This window comes from Anser anser, assembly GCF_964211835.1.
Source record: "Anser anser genome assembly, chromosome: 10".
NCBI classification, from domain to species: domain Eukaryota; kingdom Metazoa; phylum Chordata; class Aves; order Anseriformes; family Anatidae; genus Anser; species Anser anser.
Window position 1 is genome coordinate 19133464 of NC_139730.1, and position 19290 is coordinate 19152753.

The 19290-nt window shown below is 40.8% G+C and overlaps 1 protein-coding gene across 9 annotated transcripts in view; it reads left to right on the forward strand.

Moving 5' to 3' along the window:
- The window catches only part of RAB27A (RAB27A, member RAS oncogene family), a 37498-nt gene that overhangs the window by 760 nt on the left and 17448 nt on the right, over nt 1-19290 (forward strand). For 2 of the 9 annotated variants that reach the window (XM_083850009.1, XM_083850005.1), the window contains exons 1-2: nt 1353-1510; nt 13234-13352. The exons of 1 other annotated variant lie outside the window; for it this stretch is intronic. The gene's annotated coding sequence lies outside the window, so the exon portion shown is untranslated. Of the gene's footprint in view, nt 1-1352; nt 1511-1621; nt 1876-2960; nt 3861-13233; nt 13353-19290 lie in introns of those variants that run through there. 6 more of the 9 variants (XM_083850011.1, XM_083850007.1, XM_083850010.1 and 3 more) reach the window with 5 other exon arrangements.

Here is a 19290-nt window from a genome sequence, read left to right on the forward strand (position 1 = left end):
AATACTTGAGTTTTGTTGGGAGCACAGCTGGGCTGTTGGCTGATAAGAGATCCACGCCCAGCTTTGGCTTATGTTCTTGTGCGTAAATATCTATACACGCATGCACACCACACATGCGCATACACGTTTTTCAGTCCTCTCCCACATTTAATGAGAAGAATGAGTGGAAAGGAGCCTCGTGGGGTGCAGCGTTGCCCAGCAATCTGAGTGGAGCAGGTGCGGAGCTCTTCCAGATCCGGTGTTGGCTAGGCTCTGCCCTTGGGCTTGGTCATCAGCGGGGAGAATATTTACACAACACTCGTGACCAGAAGTGCTTCAGAGACAAAAAAAAAAAAAACAAAAAAACCCCACATCTCCTGGGGTTGTTAGGTCAAGAGTGACTATTTAATAGGGACGGTCGTGGGGGAGTTAAGGTTGCCTGGAAGTCAGGTAGTACTTGGGGAAGTGCTTCAGCACGTAGCTCAGTAGAACAACGTTAGCCTTGCAATAGGTGCACATCAGTCTGAGACTCGAGGATGCTAGATCAGTAGCTATTTCAAGACTTATCTAAAAAGAAACTCAAACATACAGATGCGGGGACTTTGGTCCTGACACAGAAGCATGTTTGGAAATCATGAGGGAAGAAATTTCCCTGGCTGTGCTTTCATTTGAAGTCAGGAACCATGTGATAACTGAGAGACAAGTCGGTAGACTCCACAGAAGCTAAGATGGGAGTATAGCAGTAGGAGGTGGACAAGGAAGTGCAGCTGAGGAGTGCCTGATAAGTGCATTTTGAACCTGAGGAAAGGCCACAAGTCACTGATGTCAACAAACACTACCGAGGTGGCTCCAGCAACTCTTTTTTTTTTACAGTCCCATTTTATTTTGAAAAGCCCACCTAGAAAGGCATGGCTGTGTCAGTAGCTTGCTGGACATCAGTCCGTAAGGATGACAGATGGCTTTTACCAAGTCCGTCTCAGCAGAGAGTCTGTACGAACTGATGCGGAGGGAAAGGGCTGCCGATGCAGCTGAGCTCGAGACCGTGAAGAGGCCTCGCTGGGCAGCGCGTAGCACATTGCCAGGAAGGAGTTCTGGTGAGGGCAGGGGGCAGGAGCTGCTCGCCCCGCCGGCACACCCGGCCGCAGCGGGTTTGCTTCCGCAGCCCCTTGTGTCTCTGATGAATTTTCTTCAGCGGCCCGTGATGTGCTTTCAGAAGGGTAAAGGCTCAGGGAGCGCAGCCGAGGAGCCGGCCTGGTTCGTGCCAAGCGCCCCGTGAGTCTGGGCAAAGCGAGGGGCCGCAGGCAGCTCCCGAGCCCCGCTGCTGCGCGGAGCGGGGCCGGGCTGAGCCTCCGGGCTGAGGCGGGGCCGGGGCCGGGCCGGGGCGGGCCCCGCGTCCGTGAGGAGCCGCCCCTGCCCCTGCTCCGGCCCCGGGCCGCAGGGGAAGTGATGTTGCCCTGACGGAAAAGGCGACTTGCAGCCCAAAAAAACGGACGCGGCGCTGCCGGAGCCGCGGGGTGGCGGGGCCGGGCAGGTAGGCGGGACAGCGGCCGCGCTGAGGGGCGGCGGGACGAGGGGCGAGAGGCCTCCGGGCGAGGGGCCGGGGCAGGGGGGGGCGCCCTTTGGGGACAGCGCGGGCCTGGCGCGGCTTCCCCTCAGCCCTCGGAGGGGCTTCGGCGCCCGGTGGAGCTCGGGCGGGCCGCGCTTCCCCTGCGGGTGCTGGGCTGCGCTGGGGCTGGGCCGGCGCTGCTGCAGCGCGGGGGAAGGTCCCTCGGGCCTGGCTGGGGAGCAGCGGCAGAACCGGCGCCTTGCCCGCAGCAGAAGGCGTGCTCTGCTCAGAGAACCGGGCTGGGGGACTGCCGGCCTGAGTTAAAAAAAAAAATAGGGCTTTTGCGAATGGTGAGTTACCGAGGGAGCAGTGTAAGCGTGGTTCCCCTGTCTAGGCTGAACTTGGATCTCGTGTCCGAGAGGCAGCACGTCTGTTGCTGCTTTCCCAGCGCTGCGTCTGACGGTCTGCTTGCCGGAAGGGCTCGGGGGGGGGGGGGGTCTCCTCAGCCTGATTTGCTTGGGCCAGACTAACAATTTGATGATCTTAGATCTAAGGAATGCTAAATCCATCAGGAAGACTTCTTAGTTTTTCTAATTCTAGTTACATCATTATTTACATCTAGTTACATCGTTATTTAATATCAGTTGTAGTTTTTGTAATACTGGCGAAGAGTAAAGGATGTGCCTAGAACTGTCAGAAACACCCAGCCTTACTTCTTGGCTCTCCTTAGAGATGCATGAGGTGCATTTGAGCTTGTTGATGGTGTGACTGCTCAAACAGTTTACGTATTGGTTAGCACGTACAAGTTTTTCATCAGAATAACACATGCTTGGAGTTAGGAGTTCTCCTAGGCATTACTGGAAAGGTGATGTTTCTCTGTATTTACTGCTGTTATTGAAACTCTACAAAATGCCTATTGATTCCCATACGTGAAATGTGTTAGCACCACTAATCAATTTCTAAGGTCTGTTCTGCATGCCTTTTCTTGGAAACTCGTTCCTAGGTAGAATTGTCTTCTCAGTCCTTGTTTCTTTTCATAGACATGTAGTACTTTTGTGACTGTTCCAAAATTATTTTCCAGTCAGAAAAAAAGTGTAGAATAGAATATGCCTTTCAAATGTTAATACATTATTGTAGGAATAGTATTTGTGATGCTAAAGGGTTTGTCTCAAAAGTATGTTTGAAAAGATGGAAAAAAGAACAGCACATTCCTGTGTTTCTAGTTCAGGGTTCTAACTTTACACCTGTTTAATTTGTTCCAGAAAGGAGTTCTGGGTGGGAAGCATGTGCTACAGCATACACTGTTGCGTTTTTAGAGTTAATAAAATTTCTCATCTGGGACCAGATATCTAAAACCAGACTGTAAGTTTGTTTTCATCGTTATCTTTAAACGTGGTAACATTATTTTATCACTTGACTACACATTTCCTTTTCATTCAAAGAGAAGATTGGTGAGATAAAAGAATTTTTAAGTAGTTCTTTGTGTTTACAGGAACAAATGTTACAAGCTATGTTCCTTGTATGTCGTCTTTGGATTCTCGGTTGCTCTATTACTGCTAGGTGTCTGCTGTGCTGGCACAATGGCCATTGATCGATCTGTCAGTTTTCAGTATTACCCTGGACCTGCACATCAGCACTGTTATTGAGAGCAGTCTGTCATGGCCAGAGGGCTGGTAGGAATTTAATTTAGAAACAGGGAAAGTGGGCACTAGATATGGAATATAAAGAATGACAACTCCTTTCTCCCTGTTATTTAATGGTTCAGGGAATAATTATAACAAGGTGCATTTAAAATGTATTAAACTTCTGATTTAAATAGTTAATTATCAGATACTCTCTTCTGTATTAAAGACGTACTATTTTACTCCACTGCACATATGATCTGATCCTGCGGGTACTTAAGTTTGTTCTTATTTCTTATTTCAGAGGGCTACTTACATATTTATAGCTAAGCATTTTCTGGGCTGGGCATGTGAAGTGCTCAAGAACTTGTTTTCATGCCTGTCTTGCAGATGCCACCTATGCCGGAGATACAATTATGTTTACAGAACTGACTTCAAAAGTGTGGCTGAAAAGTTGTTTAAGTACAGCATGGTTTAAGAAATAGTTATTTAAAAAGCAGCTTGTTTTTAGAGCAAAACTTTTTCTTTCTTCTATTTATACAAATATGTTCTCAACCAGTTGTCTTCTGGGAATAGCATCTGGTTATGAGACTTCTTTTCCTGACTTTTATTTTTTGTCTTTCTAGTCTGAAAACTGCTTCCTTGTTGTACAAGTTAGTCCTGCCTGCTGACATTAAATCAGCTGTGATCAGACCCTTTTATCTCCCTTGGAGGTAAAGACGCGATGAATAAGGAGTCGTAGTCCTTAATTTCTTTATTGAAATATTCTTATATTGTTTTCTTTTCATAAATGATACAACAATTTACTTTTGTTTATTTTAATAAGTAGTCTCAACTTTTGTGATTTATTTTCCGATATAATAAGCTTTGAAGATTACATTAGGGCATATAGATTAAAATATAGTATATAACCAGCATAATTTCTTCTGTGATGTTGCTGTGGCTTCAAGGAGTTGAAAATAGTGTGATATATATATGAGAGTTTTACGTGGTACCAAATGTTGTAATCTTTTTCATGTACTGGGCATCAGTTTGGAGCTGACTTGACAAGCTCTACGGTATTTGAACTACTAAAGGGAAAAAAAAAGTATAATTGCTTTTATGACTCTGAAGATAATATAAAAAGGTAAACTAATGCAATGCTGTTTTCCCAAGTTTGGGAACCCATTTCCCATAGGTTCTCTGTTTCCCTGTGGCTGATATTCTCACTGAAGAGAAAGGGGTGAGTCTAAACCATAGCAGATAAAGGCACTTCAGGAAGACAGTGTGAAGACTGCTAGCGAGGTAGGAAAGGGGCAGGAAGCAGCAATGAAGATACGAGCTTAGGAGGAGGAGTACAGCTTTTCTAGAAATTTGTGGTTTGCAGTGGAAAAAGGAGTTGGTAGATACATGAACAGTCTTTTTAAATTAGAAGTTAAATTTGTGGGCACTTGCAAGTGGTATTTTGAATCTCATTCTATATTTCTGCAACAATTATTTATGTAGAACAGTTATGTGAATTAAAGGACTGTAAGGAGTATATGTAGCTGGTATTTTTTTTTGTGCCCAAATAAAATACTGGATGGATAAGGATAACTGCTGTACCAATCAAGAAGCTGATTCTAGGTTAACTTTGGTGTTGGTGACAAACAAGGAGTTGTGCAGCTGGCACGTATGTATGTTGTGCATACAGCTGTCATTTGAAGCGGTGACCTGTTGGAATAAAAAGCAAAATAGTCAAGTATTACTCAAGATTATTTTTTTTTTCCTTTGAGGTAAGATGAGGCAACACTTACTAAACTAACTTATTAATGGAAAGGGTAGATGAGATTTCAGGTACATAACCTTTCAGGTTCAAGTTAGAAACAGCAGAATTCAAAATAAGTTGAGAACAGTCAATATACCCTTGTTATAGTACTTCTGTTAAGCATATTAACTTGCAGGGCAGCATGTGTCATCAGCAGGCGATGAATGTCCTCTTGCAGAAGTACTGCTGTTTTAAGGGTATCTTCCCATTTCTAATTAGATGCTTCAAAACGGCTATGCTGTCATGCTAGCTGATCTACAACCATGAAAGTGAACAGCATGTGCTCTCCAAGTCCACCAGATTTCACTCTATCTCATTATTTTCATAACTGTTGGATATTTATTTGGTTCTCTTGCCTGCTCAGTGAAAGGGCTATAATGAAAAGGTTGCTATGTGAACTGAAAAGAAAGAAAAACAATTTTGTCCAATAACATCTTTGGGAAAGGGGAATATTTGTACTAGACTGAAGGCTGCAGTCAGCAATAAGAACTAGTAAAACATGTATGTTGTGTAGGAGGAAAAGAAAGTTGAATCATTTTATGATTAAAAAAACAGATTTTCATTTTTTTTCTTTTGTGTCTCTGCCAGTTGTGCATGTTATGAATCATATTAGTAGGTGCTGAGGAAAGATGCATTCTTGCTTTAAATCCTTGCTGACAGTCGCATGACTAACACGTAGCGTGCTGCATTTTGAAAACTTCAGAGCAACACTCAAAGCAAGCAGTTGTGGGAGTTGTTTGTGCTGTGAAACTGTTTTATGTAAGGTTTGCACGAGAGATGAATTGCTGCTATGTTTACTGCCAATGGATGGCGTTTTCCAAGTCTATTTTAAAGTCTAGTTAATGTTCAAAATCTGGATTATAGCAAAAATAAGGATATATTTTTTTAAAATTCCAAATTTTAATGTTAACCATAATTCCCCTCACCTCTTCATTTGGTTCCAGACCAAGCTTTATGCATGACTGAATGTAACTCCAAGTGTGGGTGTTTGGTTAGGCTCTAGCCATGCTGCTATTATCCATTTGCAAGAAAGCGTTAGGATCTTAAAGTGCTGGATGAGAAACAGCACATGCTCTGCTGACTTTCTCCTCTAACAGTAATTCACCTTGACAAGCCTTTGCTGCTGGGGCATGAACTGTTGGACAATACTTAATTTTTCCATGTTCTTTTTTGCTTCAGAATGGTGTCAGGATAGACAAGAGAATAACTGTCCAGTGACGGTGTCATCTAGATTTGAAGACAGTACTGTCCAAATCTGACAGTATTTCTTTTGAATTCGATAGCAAGCCTTTTATAATTAATTTTAGATTGGGTAAATGTAGCCCTAAGTTTGACTCCCTAAAGTAGGGTTATTGTTTATTTAGCTATGATATAGAAGAGGTGACTACGTATCTTTATTTGATAATTTTTTGAATTGTCAGTTTGGATATAGCACGTAGTGCACAGGATGGGGCCTGAGATCCTGCTATTTGTTAGTAGAAGCTGAAGAGCTGACTTTGGAAGATCTATGAAAAGAGCTTGCTGCAAAAATAGAACTGTGCGTTTTGGTAGACTTCAAAAGGAAAAAAAAAGAAGCTTGAATTGCTAATACAAGTAAACGTAACCAGATTTTATTCTATTAGCTGTTTTATTTCTACTAGTAGATGTGCTTAAATTTAATTTGCTTTTAAATAGAAAATGCCTTTAAATCCAAAATGAAAGGAAAGGTGTGGTAAAATTGCAGGATTCTCAATTTCCAGGTGTCGGTGTGTGGCAGCACGTGCTGTGGCTAGTCTGGGGCAATGTGTGTACAACATGGCCAGCCAGTGGGTGGCCCTTAGAACCTAAAAATGGTAACCACCAGCTCTTCAGTGGAGACATGCATTCGGCTCTTTCCTTTATCCAGCTGCCAATTTTTCACAAAGCATGTAGGAACTTCTTATCTCTGTGGCTTCTTGCCCTTCTGTGAGAAGTGTGGAAACTGATCAACAGGTTCAAATGCTGGGGAGGAAGGCAGAAATGACAGAGGGACAGAGAAACTCAATTTCTGTCTAATAAGCTTTATTTCCTTAGGCTAAGAGGGATGTCCTCATTTCAGCTTTGTTTTTTGCATTGTAAATTTGGAGCTTTGCTTCAAGAAGTCCTTATTGCACACACAATTTCCAGTGTGATGTGCTGAACCTTAGGGAATTTCTTTTCAGCCTTGCATCCTGAGTGATCCTGAGGAATGGGAGCAGTAACATTTTTTCTTAATGGAAGTTGCAGAAGGAGTAGAATAGAGCAAATAGAACTGAAAGTCCCAATTTGGCAATCTACGCCAGAATCACTACCTGTACAAACCCACCAATTCCTCTAGCACACTCTGGATTAACCAGTCAGGTCAGACATACTTAACTTAGGGAGTCACTGAATAAATGTGGAAATGAAAGAGCTCTAATATTAATGACGTTCATGGTTTAAGAAATGATAGGGGATAATAATAGCATTACAGGTGTCTAGTGAGGTTTCATATGCTTTATTGCATGAAGGGTCGAACGATACAGGACAAATGGAATATTTTTCTGTAGTTCTGAACTTATGCATACATAGAATATATATGCATAATGCAGAATATATATTCTATTATGCATATATAGAATATATAGCTATATTTATCAAACAAATAGTGCAAAGTTACTCTGTACTCTGAAAGAATGCCAAAATGAGTTTAACAAATGCTTCCCAGCTAGTTATGTTCAGTAGATGTTATCTTGACAGGAGAAAACATGTTAGGTGTTAAGTTGGGTTTGCCTAACAATTTCTAACTAGGCAGACTGATTGCATAAGTGTGTACATCACTTAGGCAGACTTGACATTTTTGACCAGATCAGCCTGTCTGTGGATGGAACTATTCCTAGGTAGTTAACTAATTCTATTGAGTGTGCTTCAGGTGAGTGAGCATTGCATTTATGGTGGGAGAAACACAGTTCTGCAGGCAAGCACTAGCTAAGCCATTCAACTTTTCCTCCTGAGAGCTAATTTAAAGTGGAAAAGACACTGTTGTCATCTTATGGGGAGAATGAAGACCACTTGTCATGTTAAATAGATTTACAAAAGATGTGAACGGGGTGTAGAGCTGGAAAGAAAACCCAGCTCTGTCCAAATCGGGGCTCTATTGAGATCCATCTTAAAAAGCAGTGTTGTCGTCTTGGCAATGACGGACTGGATCAGGCAGTGCAAAGAACAAATGCATATTGATTAAGTGTCAGCATGTGAAAACATCAAAGCAACTTTCAAAATTGTATTAATATTATAAGACTGTAAAACACTGAAAATCCTTTCAAGGAAGCTGTAGTGCATGTTCATTTACATTGGTACGACAATTTCCTGTAAAGCTACTACATTTTTTAATTAATACTCTTAGTCATCAACCCTGTTGATAGGTAGATAAAGATCATTGATCTCAAATGCGATTTGTAGCTCTTCAGGCTGAACGTAGAGATACCAGACTATTACTGTGCAGTTACAGCTGCATACCAAAATGCAGGGCCACTTTTGTCTGCATACGTTACTGTTCTAGGTGCTTTCTTCATGAAATCAGGCCCTCACTTCCTAAGTATTTATGACACGAGGAACCAACATAAATCTCACTTACAGAAGAGCGTGTGTAATATTTCCTCCATCTTTAGGTTAAATATTCCTCTTTTAAGCTGATGTAATTTGAACAGTGTGAATGTTGCAAGGAATATCACTTATTGCATGCAAAAGGATCAGGTTTGCGCAGTCCAAAAATAATGTTAGTTCTTGCAAATAACTATTAAATTTTATTGCTGTTTTAAATTCAGAACTTTGTATTTGCTCTTTCTTGGTGTCTTAGCACCTTGTACATATTAGGTGCACCTTGTACATAGCTGTATTCTTTCTAATGTGTTCTTTCTAATATTTCAAAACCTGATTGGGAAGTAAGAATGTGATTCAAGAATGAAAAAAAAATAATTTTGCATTTCTCTTTTCATTCAGATCTAGAGCAAGCACCTACACTCTTGGCATTGTATCAGGACAAGTTGTGACTACAATTATGTTAATAGAAAGTGGAGACGGTAAATTTGTAGTTCAACAGAAATGACAAATTGATTAGATACACTCGTTTGGGATAATTTTACTAGTCTCTTCTGAGATGTTAATCTGTTCTTCAAATGTAAGCAGATTTGCTTCCTGGAAGTACACTTTCAGTGTTTTTCCTGTGAAAAAGATGGCAGAGCTTGGTGTGAGGTTTTCCGAAGTGCTGATATTTGAGTGCCCAGTTGCTGGGAAAGATTCCTGTCTTCGGGCAGTAAGTTGTTCCATGAAAACAAAATTGATGCTTCTATCTATTATTTTAGTGTGACATTTGCTTTATTCCTGAAGAGTATCTCGTAACCCTTGGAAGTTATTCACCCGGAGTCACATTTGGAGAATATTTTTAAGAAGCTGTTACCTTTTAAAAAAGCTACTGACCTTAAACATTGATACTTTAACTGATAGTTTATCTCTTGCAGTGCTGAAAGAAAGTTCACTCACAATCATTAGTAACTACCTAGACTGGCTCGCATGTGAAACAAAAGAACAGAAGTGTTTTACTTCAAATCGGTATTACAGAATATTTAACAGATGTGCCTTTTGGGTAGCAGAAGGGACTGCCTGACCTACTTTCATTTTAATTGCTGAAGGAGTATTTTGTGATTTGATGCTGGCAGAGTTCAGCTGCTACATTTCTGATATGAAAGTTGATCTTCTGAGTATGGGTTGCCTTTTCTTTCTTGGTGGGTTCTTGGTGTGAGGAGAGTAGTTGCTGTTCAATATAAAGGATTTTCTCCCCTCCTTTCAGGTCTGTTTAGTTCTGTCTTGGGATATTGGCGTGTTGCTGCATTTACAGACTGCTGTGGCAGTAAGTGGCAAGCTGATTCATGTGACAGATGGTCAGTTTTCCTCTGCAGCTCATCCTGTCAGCTCTACTAACTTTTTCCAAAGTGTCTTTTCTTGAGAAGCTGCCTTCTTCCAAGGAAACAACCGTAATTCTATTTTACAGTTGTAGGAATCTGCCTGTACCAATAAATATTTTTCCTATTTACCTCCACCCCTTTTTCATTTTGTACGATATTTGTCTCACTTGAAATAATTGCTGTTTGCATCTGATCAGTCTCTTCTTGACGTTTGCCAGCATATATGTCAGTCAATTCATAGGCAGTGTGTCCCAGTGGCTGTTTTCCCTCCTTTTGCATTTTTTAAGTTTCCTCTTTGATTGCCAGTAAAGGTTTTGTGGCACAGATAAGATTTGTGGATGCTAATGAATAATGTTACCCTGGGCTGCCTGCTGGTTGTTTTTCATTCCACAGTCTGGCATGTGAAGACTATGCTGTGGCTGTTGGTAAAGACAAGCTGAGGTTCTTGTCTGTGTTGGAAAAAGCCATAACTGGTCATAGTGCTGAAGAACAGACCCCAGCAGACATGGGTCATCGGAGCCTGGGGGCAGCTGACACTGCTGTGAGGCAAGTTCATAGCTTTCGGCTTTGGAAATAGAGAATTGTCTGTAGCATTAAGTGAGGTGGCCTGTTGCTCGATCCTTTTGCCCCTATTTCTGTCTCCAGTGGCAGATGTCCAGATTCCTGTGGGAACCACTGTCAGACAGGTAACAAGCTAGCATTTTCTTCTTGGGGAAATGTCTGCTGTGGGATGGCTTGGGCACTTGTAGCTTTTCTCAGGAGCATAGAATATATGAAGGCAAACTTTCTGAGGCTTGGGATGAAGAATGCTACGTGCTGTCCAAATGTGTTTGACTGTCCTTAAACTTCCTCCTGAGTTCCTAGACCTACGTGGCATAGATCAGTTTTACAAGAAGGCCATGAATTCCAAGCATTCATATCATCTTTTTCATACAGTTTGTAACCTGTTCATAAAACTTCTTCAGAAAAACCCCAACACCAAACAGCAGGAAGATTTAATAACTGAATAACTGGCCATTCTTCTTTAGAGCTCTAGCTTCAAAACTGCTTTTCACAGTTGCAGGACTTTACTGATGCAAATTTGATCCCCTACACGTATTTGTAAAATGTCCAGTCTCTTATAAACCCCTGAGCCTCGGATACCAGCGAGAGGACGGCTCACCTTGGGCTGGCTGCAGTGGTTCCTGTTCCAGCTGCCACCACACCGTTTGCACGCGCTTCCTGCCACCGCAGAAGGGGTGGCTCAGCTGTTTGTGCAGCATTTGCTGACGCCCTGCAAATGTGTTTGTTTAAAAGCAGAGGCTTTAAGTAACCAAACTTTGATGTCCTAGTTTGTAAATCGGCACTCTCTGTTTTGGTACTAACTCTGCAGTTTGAAACCAATATAACTTCACTTACGGAAAATAATTTTAATTTCAACTATGTCTTTCTATTGAAGTCTTACTGCTTTGAATAAAACTCTTTTCTGGAGAGGGAGAGTGGGAATTGGTGTTCTTCGTACCAGGTTGGTAAGAAGAAAGTTAAGCAGCCTCATTTAGTTCTGAAATCAAAAGAAGAAGTTTGGAAATTATTTACGAATTACTCTCCCCTTACAGATGGCAAAAATGTTTCTGTGTGGAACAGCTTGAACTCCTTTAATGTTGCGGGTTGAGGCTTCCAGGCGGGCAGTTTGTGTTCAGCATGTGTAGCTGCTCTGCAGGGCTGCTTGCAACACGGCAGAGCTGTTGCTTGGTTGCTTTGTCAACACTTCTTATCCTGTTCCTCCTTCTGTTCTCCGGAGCAGTTACCAGACATTCTCAGCACTTGTGGTGTAAGTATTTCTTCAGTATGAGCTGATGTGCTGGTATTGATCAGGAAAGCAGTTAAAGACAAAAAATGTTCACTTTGCCAAAAATTGAGTGCCGACTTTGTTATTGAGTGTGGGAACAAAAAAAGGACTTCTGTCTTCTCTTGAAGCTGAGGTGAAATTTGTTGAAGGTTGGAATGAGCCAAGAATGGTAGACTTTTAAAGATTATCACCCGCAACAAAATGTCAAAGGAATGGATTTTAGTTAAATCTGGAAAAATACCAAGGCAGGGCATGAAAAATGTTCTGCTGCAGTTAATTATTTGCTATCTCAGCATAACAAAACTTCCATGTTCCCTGAGGAAAAGGGCAATGATCGTTGCCTTGATTTACTGGAAAGGAGGTGAGATAGTTGAGCACTGCAGCAAGTGAATTAGGAAGCTTCTGGAGTTGTCTTTGTTACTGGTGGATGAATGCATTAAGGATATGCTAAATTTTGCAGCCAGCTATCTGCAGCATTTCTTAAGTGACAAGGCTGGAGAGTAGTCTTACAAACCTTAATTTCCTTTCTTACTTGAAACGCTGTGAGAAGCAAACTGAGACAAGAAAGCATTGTGCAAGGTAACCCATCTTCTGTTAAATCTTACACATCACTCGCTTGGTCCACATCTTTCAGCATCTGTAAAGTCAGGAATGTTTGAGAGAGGGGACGAGACCTTGTGCTGGTGGCAGCAGCCCCCCAGCTCCTCTCCGATCCCGGGGACCCAGCGCAGGGAGCGCCGGCCAGCCTTGGTGCTGGCGCCAGTGCCATAGCGTGTCCTGGGCATGTGGATCCGGCCTGTTGGGGCCTGTGTTAACAGGCCCTGATGAATGGGCTCATTGTTGAGGAAGAGGTGGTTTACAAGTTAAATCAGTAATTTTATTTCCGTGAAGTGAGTAACATGTCCGCGTGTCTCAGAGGATTGAGGGGGACTCTCAGGTTTGGCTGCCACAGAGCGTCCCTGGTGCCATCTTACCCCTGGGGCCCTCGGGACTGGGCACAGCGGGGCTGCGCGAGGGTCCCCACAGAGCCGGGGCGCTGCCTCTTGCGCCCTGCTCTCGCTTGGTGTCCTGGCATCGGTTTTGTTATAGGTGCCTTTTTCTGTCATCTGTAAAGGCATAAAGCCAGGCCGAAGACAAATTCTCCACAGGATTTTGCATACTTTTAGTGCTCACTGTGTTTTATTATTAGACTACTGCGTTTGCTGTATTTTATTTGTATCTTTAATGAAACACACTGCACCTTCCATTTCCCTATGAAGAGAAGGGAGAGGGTCCGTAGTCTAAGGAAAGGCTCAGGGTTTGTTACCTGGTTTAGGGAAAACTTGTTAATTATGTTGCTTAGTTTTGAAGGGAGGAAAAAGAGATCACTTGATCGGTCAGCAAGACCACATGACAAGCAGCTGAATGTAATTAGGTGGGCAGGGTGGTTGTGCAGGGCTGGCAGCTCGGCATGCCAGTGCAAATTTGAGAGATATTATTCTAAGCTACACTCTTTTGGTTTTATTTTCTTGCTCTGCTGATACTGATTGCAGATGAACAACGGCTCTTTTTGCATGACTATGGTATTCAAGACATCTGGACTGCGTGAGGAAACTCTGAGCTGAGGTACCTGTGGGAAAACTACAGATCCCTTTGCAGTTGTTAAGCTTAGGTACGTAAATATTTTCTCTTCCTTATTTATTTTCTTGAGATCTATTCCATTATTTTCTTTGAGCTGACAGTTGTCCTATACCAAGTGTTACTGTGTTAAGAGCTTTGAAACAATGTCAGTGTGCAAACAGCCTTAAATGTTTTGATTTGAGAGACCTAGTTCAGCATTGAGGAATCCTTGTGTTCTGGAGGAATATGTAAACTTAAAATAGTGAAGTATTCTGATTTATGTAAAACACAGGTGTTGGGTTTAGATGCCAGAACTGCAGCTATTTAGTATATCTTTTGTCATTTCTTTTTGCTGGCTGTTTTTGGCAATCGCCAAGTGTTTTTGGCACGTGTCATTCTCGTTGAGGTTAACTGGAAGGGTTGGGGAGTGCTGGTAGTAATAGTGGCAGAGGACTTGAACATGGTACAGGGAGAGGAGGGCATTCCCACTGGGATAGTGTCAAAACTTAGAAGCAAAAAAACCAAACCAAAACAAAACAAAAAACCAAAACAAATTAGTGTTTTAATTCTTCTTGGATTCGGTCTTAGACAAATGACGTACGGTGAGAAGCTGCCTGTAGTTCATAACTGTATCAGTCTAGGTTAGCCGAGTTAGCAGGAACATGGAGGAAAGAAATCAGTCCCAGTTAAAGACAAACCTGGGTAAGTTTATCAACAAGATTGAAAGAAGAAAAAAAAGTAGTGACCAGTGCCAGGATTTGGTAACCATAAGATGCCCTTTCTGGTCCCAGGTTATTACCCTGCATTTTCTACTGTGTTTGTGTCAAACTCCTTCTGTAGTCAGAGGGCAGAATTAGACCTTTGATAGTAAAGTATACTGTGCAAATAACATCTCGTGATACAAAACAACCTAACTCAGTATTTGTAAATATTGTACTACTTGAACTCCACCTTCCCTCTCGCATATTTATTCCTGTGATCCCATTAACATACATAGATAAACTATTCTTAATAAAATGGTCCTTTTGTGTGGTATTTTTTTTAGCTGGGTTGCACACCATTATGTTTATTCTCATGTGTAATGAATGTATTGGTGATAAAAGGAATAAAAATAGTATGTTGCACGACTGTTATTGTTACTTAAAGAAATTGGACTGCAAGGAACCATGAGAGCTCATTTAGTTCACACTCCTTGTTCAATCATACAGTAAATTATTTCAGTCTTAATTATATAAAAGGTAATGTGGGGGTGGGATATTATTACTGTGTTTTATATCTCCTTGGGAAGAAACTCAAGATGTTTGTGCCCATGTGATTAGGTCATTCCTTGCTACTCCGAGCATGAGCTTGTAATCAGGTGTCCGTTCTAGTCTAGGTGTTTGTCGGCATTTTTCCAGTTGTGGACCAAAATTCCAGTTTTTGCAGGCTCTGAATAACCAAGGAGGAGTTGTTCAGAGAACAGAAAACAGTAGTTTCCTCCACGTCTGTGGGAAGGTCACAAGACATTCCCAAGATTATAATTGATGTCTATCACAGAGTATCTTAAGATGATTTTTCTAGTCCTAATCATCAGCCCTTGAATTATATTTATGGGAGAAAAGTGACAAATTCATCAATTGACCTACACAAATGGGTTTTCTTGCTGTTTCATTAAGACATTTGGAGTGTATGAAAAAGCTTATATAAAATAACTGGGAGCAAGGATTTTTTTGTAAACATTGATGCTGGCTTAATGTTACTTCTTCCCTGTGCGGAGCTGGAGGGGTTGGTTGTCGTAGTTGCTTTATTGTAGTTTATGGTTAAATAACACTCTTCAATTATTGCATTACAAGTGTGTTTTGAATGTTTTGTCTTATAGAAACCATTTCCAGAACATCTTAGGATAGAGGTTTCTATAAGGAGTTAGTCTAATAGTGTAAGTTGTTTGAAGACTAAATTTTGATGTTGAGTTTGATGTATAGAGCCAAGCAATATTCTAGCATGTGATGCTTGCCCCGCTTTTCTTCCACATGCTCCCAGTGGCTTTTTCTCTGTCTGATGTTTTCCAGCATGTCTTTTAACAGCACTGTTTTAAGCAAAACAACCTGAGTAATTAGGCCCAGTAAAGACAAACTAAGAATCAAATTCAGCAGTTTTTTTTTAATGTAACTAAAAATGCCATCAAAGAGAAATGGTAGTTTTTTTTTTTTCGTGTACAAAAAATATGAAAAAAGAAGACCAACAGAAGTTCTAAAACTATGCAAAACTTAAAGAATGAATTCAAAACACCTTATAAACTGTTCATGGAACATATCCTGGCAGAATGAGGGAAATAAACTCCAGGAAAGGGAAGTCGAAGTAGCTTTTTAAGGAGAAAAACTTAAAGTAATGTTTCATTGGTCTAGTATGTTTGGCTTTGTAACTAGGAAATAATATAGTTCCAGCTTCTGAATTTTGTTTAAACACTGTGTAATAAATATAAAGGAATAAAGATATATAAATAAAAGGAATAAAGATTCTTTATAAAAACTCAGCTTTAATACATTATGCTGTAACAGTTGGCATAAACAGAAGCAGAATGGGAATCTTTGTGAGGTGGGAGTTCTCTGGGAGTGAGTGGGTTGCTATATGTTATTATAGCTCCATCATAGTCAATGATATTGTACTGATTAGTGCTATTTTCTTTTTCACTTACTGAATTTACTTCTACTAGAATCTCGTTATTGAATTGTTGTTTTCTTCTATAGAAAAACATGTGCAATGGTTTATGTTCAAACCAAAGCTGGCGTTTTAACAGAAGATGAAACAGCAGCACCTAGTTTAGTGTTTTCAAATTAGGAGCTTTTGTTGGATGGTGCATTGCATCGTTTCAGTTTCTTGTGACTCGTAGACAGAAATGCATAGCTGAATAGGCTCTTTCATGAATCTGCTTGTCCTTTATATCCTGTTTGTTATTTTGGAGCTTTGAAGTTCCAAATACTGTAGAAGGTAAGGAATTACTAATCACTACATGAAACGGGAGCATCAGCTGGCTTGAGACTTTCTGATTCTTCGTAAGTACGCAAAGTTTTATGCTTTCCTGACTGAACAGTAAGCACAATCTGAATCCACTGTGGTATGAAAATAATATATAGCTATATATTATAACTGAGTAACTGAAATGACGAGTAAGGACAAGCTGTGGCATTAGACATGATTCTTTTTGCTTTCCTTGCAGGGCTCATGTATATCTCCATGACAAGAATTAGTGTGAGAAATCATGTTTCGCTGTGTTGTTTATCTGAGCAATCTTAGCTGTATATCAAGGTTTAACTATAATTCACACTGTAATATGGGATTCTGATCAGAGTAGCAAGATAAATAGTGTTGGCAACTCAGGCTGAAAAACAACAGGCTTTTTGAATGGAAGCTTTGTGTTCTGCAGTTCAGCCCACTTAATCGGTACTTCTTTTGAATTATCCCTTCCCCGAGGCTCTAGAAAAGGAGCCCTGCTAGGATACGAACTGAAGCAAACATCTTGCCAAAGCACTGTCTGAATATTTTGGCAGACTGCAGAGCCTCAATAGAAAGATTGGACAATGTTAGTATGTGCTGTGGTTGGAGCTGTTCAAGGGGAAGATTTGATGTCTTGTTGCAAGAGCAGGCTTATTTTTCAATTCCTGCCAAACAAACAACAAAAAACACCAAAACAGCCGTATTTCTGTCTTTGCTTTTTTAGAAGAATTTGAGTGATAACTTTGAGCCACATCCATGCTCCAAAATAACTGTGTCCTGCTGTTCACAGGTCAAGATTTCTGCTTTGCTGTCTCATGCTAGTAACTTCTCGAAGAGAACAGGTAGTGCCTGTTGAATACTGCCTGGGTCTATTTGAGGCAGAAGTGGCGTTTTATTATGTAAAGGACAAGTTGAATTATTCCTGGAGTATTCTCAGCAAGTTATTTCTAATCTTCTCATAGCATTTATGAAACATAGAAGCATCACACATGCTTATTATTTCCAGACATGTTTACTAAAAACTCCTATGCAGTACTGAGCTGAAGATATTTCTCTAAGACTGTAGCTATTACAGTCTCAAAAATGAAAGGCTCAGGACCTTTTTTAGATCTGCTATGAGCAGAATATTGATCCATCTCTTTATTTCTTTGAAGTGTCACGCTGCCAGCCTGCAGTGCTCTGGCTGTCTCCACATTGCAGAGGTTGCCAGCATGGTCTGGGGTAGACCCTGCGAGCTTAGCACCTGCTTAGCATCCCTATTTTTATTTTTAAATTTTGGAAGAGCCTCAGTTTTGTGAGTCTAGCTATTTTTTTCCATCCAAGTCTGCATGCACAAGTTCTCTGTTTAGCTTCTCTGGCTGCCCCTTGTTTTCAGGTCTGATCATATCAGATCTTAGATTAAGGGGCAGAAGGAATAAGCCTTTCTAGTTACTAGACAGGGTATTTCTCAACTGACAGTTTGCCTGATTTTTTTCACGGGTAATTAAAAGCTTACTTTGCCCCCCCCCCCCCCCCTTTTTGCTAGATCCATTTAAGAAACCCTTCTGATTCCATAATTCCAAAAACAATTTCTTAGTATTCTTAATGTCATGGCCCAGTGTTCATAGATAATGCAAATGTTCCAGCTCATTAGAAATGGATAATAGTTAGTTGTTCAGTGAATATCTTTGATAACCAGTAAGTTTTCTGAGGAACAGGTTGTCAGCATGAGACAGTATTTTCATGATTGCTGAAAGCCTGATTTGACACATCAGTCTTGCTCCAGAAGATTACGATGCTATGTGGTTAGCTGTTTTTATGTGGCATGTGTAGACAGACTCACTTTGGAACTTACAAGACTTTGGATATTTCTATGTCATCTGAGTAACAGGAAAACTTTTAACCTCCTGAGGAATAAAACAGTCAGAAAAGAGTGTAGGAAGTCCTGTATTCTGTGTTTCCCTGTTATTTATTGTTGAACTAAATCAAGTTAATTTGCACCAAAACTAAGGAAAGATCACGTTATAGGAAAGCAGTACTGCTAAAGAAAGGTAGCAGCTGAGGAAAAAAACACAACAACTTTTGTTCCATCTTCCAATCAAAAACCTGAGTTAGCAAGGAAGAGTTAATCTCATGAGAAATACCTGCCTCTCTTGTTTTTCCTAATTTGAAGGATGAGAAAGGTGGATTAAAGTCTGCAGTGAACTTTTCCTGCCCCACTCCTTTTGCATGCTGCCCACATCTTGTCAGGAACATGGTGCAGTTTTATAGTCAAATATATATCATATTTGAGTTTTTCCTTTATCTAACAATGTCTAATAGGTATCTTAAGGTTATTTGTTGCCTGACCTTCTCCATGTGCTCTTAATTGAACTGGTCATAATCAATTATTTTTGCCAGATTGTTTCCCTCTAATGCAGCATGTATCTTGTGTTCTTCACGAGCTTGGCAGTTTGACCTTCTGAGGAAACATTGTCTGTATTCCAGGTTTCTATCCTCCAAAACAAGGTGGGAGACACCTGAGAACTTTCCTGCCCTGGAGAAAAAAAACACAATATATGTATTTTAAAAGAAGCTGCAAGTATTTTCCTCTGGCTGTTGACAGAGTATGTACTTAAACAAAAAACCTAGCCTGACTAATGTGTATTACAGCCTCCTGAATCATCCACATTGGCTGAGCGTAAAATCTAATACTTTCTTCAGCACGAGTACATGCACATCTTATTCCTGAGATGTCACTCCATTCATATTCTAACTGTTCACATTAAATTGCTTTCTTTTTCAATTGTTAGATTTTTACCTCTTCTTGTCCCGTTTCCTCTGCTTTTTCCTGTTGTATGTGTATTCTAGCTATCTGCAGAAGATTTTTGTTATCTCCAGTAGAACCCAACCATTCCTTAAAGAAATGCCGAATTGCTATAATTCTTTGTGATCCTTATAATTTTCTCCTTTGTCTTTCAGTGTCTGTTTCTGAGGGCAAAAATAGGAGTACAGTCTTTCCTTACTTGCCTGGAACTGGAAGTGTTGTTCAGTGGGTG